Here is a 2,681-nt window from a genome sequence, read left to right as displayed (position 1 = left end):
GTGGTCTGGTATTCTCATCTCTTTCAGAATTTTCCACAGTTTATTGTGATCCACACAATCAAAGGCTTTGGCATAGTCAATAATGCAGAAATAGATGTTTTTCTGGAACTCTCTTGCTTTTTCAATGATCCAGCGGATGTTGGCAATTTGGTTTTTGGAAGAACAGACTAAATTATGAACACATATAATCCATCCTCCAATATTAACTGCTGTTAACATTTTGTCACATTTATTTCTGTGTTTTCACTAAATGCTTATATTACATACACAGCTAAAATTTATTTTATTTCCTGTCATTTTTTTTCTATTATTATGCCCACAATCACCACTATCATAATAATCAAAAAGGTCATAAACATGGATGAGACATTTAATTCATAAGGAGAATTTTTTCAGATCTTTGCTTTTTTTTGAGAGAGATGCTGATATTCTGAAGTTCCAGTCCACTTACCAGGAAGGATAGGTTGTGACTTCCTCTAATCTTAAGTAAAAAGGGCAGAACTTCCATAAGATTATTTGCAGGTAAACAGTTTGATTTGTGTTTTCTTTTCCTACCTATGTAAATCCAGAGCAAAAATGACATACTTGCCAGATACTTCAGGAACAGACTCTCTAATGGTTTTGGATCAGCCTTCACTCACAGAGAGTGTCCATGCAAAGAATCTCAAAGTTATCCATGAAGCACATTTAAAAATAAATTTGGTGGAGGTTACTACCTTTCTAATTTTTCCTATAAACCCTCTAAAGGAGCAAATAAGCTTCAGCAAAGGAGGAACTGGAAGTGAAATTTTGAATTCCTAGCTTCTGAGGATGGTATAAGTGACTTGCAGAAAAGAATGCATTCACCTAACTAAAGAAAACCTCAGGGGAGAGCCCAGAGGAAGTATGAAGCCCTATTCAACACATTTTCCTATGAACTGGCCAGAAGCCATGATTATCATTATGAAAAAAAGAGAACTAGAAGCTTAGATTAGAAAAGGTAGAAGAAAAAGAATATTATAATTCCACTACTTACTGAGAAAGCCCCTCAGTTAATATTTAAACAACTTTAGACTTGATACCACATGGCACTGGACATAATAATTATCATGGTGGGGCAGTATTTTACAAAGAATACATTACTGTAGGTATTTTTATTACTGAGAGTTCTGAGAAAAGCCATGAGTCATGTTTATTCAACTTGGAAGTAGAAAATCTAAATTATCAAGAAGATTATTGTCATATAGAAGAATGCCATTCATTATTAAAAATGATTAAAAAAAAAAACAATCATAGGGATGATTTCTACCAGTAACTGAAAAAGAATATGAAATAAGACTGAATTTTCACTGATTTCAATTTGTATTTTTATGTGTACATGCACATGTGAGTTTATATGAAACAAAGTGTCTGTTTAACACTAATATATTTCTGGAATTATGGATAATATTGTCATCATAATTTCAGTTTTATACATTTTCAACTTCTCTATTACATGACACTAGGTTTTTATAATCAGGGAAAATAATAATAGCCTATTTTCTAAAATAAGTTACATAAGCATAGCTTAAAAATGGCTCCAAAATGCAGGAAAATATGAGAGCTTAACATGTACAAAGTTAATTTTATGATTAAATTAAACAAACAAGGAAGATTTCACTTATTAAAAGACTGAATTATGTCCCCACAAATTCTGCCAGTACCTCAGAATTTGACTGTCATTTGTAGATAGGGTTTTTTTTGTGTGTTAGAGCAAAAGCTATTTTTAAATTGAAGTATCAGTTAAGTTCAGTCGCTCAGTCGTGTCTGTCTCTTTGCGACCCCATGAATCGCAGCACATCAGGCCTCCATGTCCAAACCAACTCCCGGAGTTCACTCAGATTCACGTCCATCGAGTCAGTGATGCCATCCAGCCATCTCATCCTCTGTCATCCCCTTCTCCTCCTGTTCCCAATCCCTCCCAGCATCAGAGTATTTTCCAATGAGTCAACTCTTCGAATGAGGTGGCCAAAGTACTGGAGTTTCAGCTTTAGCATTATTCCTTCCAAAGAAATCCCAGGGCTGATCTCCTTCAGAATGGACTGGTTGGATCTCCTTGCAGTCCAAAGGACTCTCAAGAGACTTCTCCAACACCACAGTTCAAAAGCATTAATTCTTCAGCTCTCAGATTTCTTCACAGTCCAACTCTCACATCCATACATGACCACAGGAAAAACCATAGCCTTGACTGGACAGACCTTTGTTGGCAAAGTAATGTCTCTGCTTTTGAATATGCTATCTAGGTTGGTCATAACTTTCTTTCCAAGGAGTAAGCATCTTTAAATTCATGGCTGCAGTCACCATCTGCAGTGATTTTGGAGCCCCCAAAAATAAAGTCTGACACTGTTTCCACTGTTTCTCCATCTATTTCCCAAAGTGATGGGACCAGATGCCATGATCTTCATTTTCTGAATGTTGAGCTTTAAGCCAACTTTTTCACTCTCCACTTTCACTTTCATCAAGAGGCTTTTTAGTTCCTCTTCACTTTCTGCCATAAGGATGGTGTCATCTGCATATCTGAGGTTATTGATATTTCTCCCGGCAATCTTGATTACAGCTTGTGCTTCTTCCAGCCCAGTGTTTCTCATGATGTACTCTGCATATAAGTTAAATAAGCAGGGTGACAATATACAGCCTTGACGTACTCCTTTTCCTATTTGGAA

The sequence above is a fragment of the Bison bison genome, unplaced genomic scaffold (assembly GCF_000754665.1).
Source record: "Bison bison bison isolate TAMUID 2011002044 unplaced genomic scaffold, Bison_UMD1.0 scf7180017864517, whole genome shotgun sequence".
NCBI classification, from domain to species: domain Eukaryota; kingdom Metazoa; phylum Chordata; class Mammalia; order Artiodactyla; family Bovidae; genus Bison; species Bison bison.
This window is presented reverse-complemented; position numbering follows the sequence as displayed.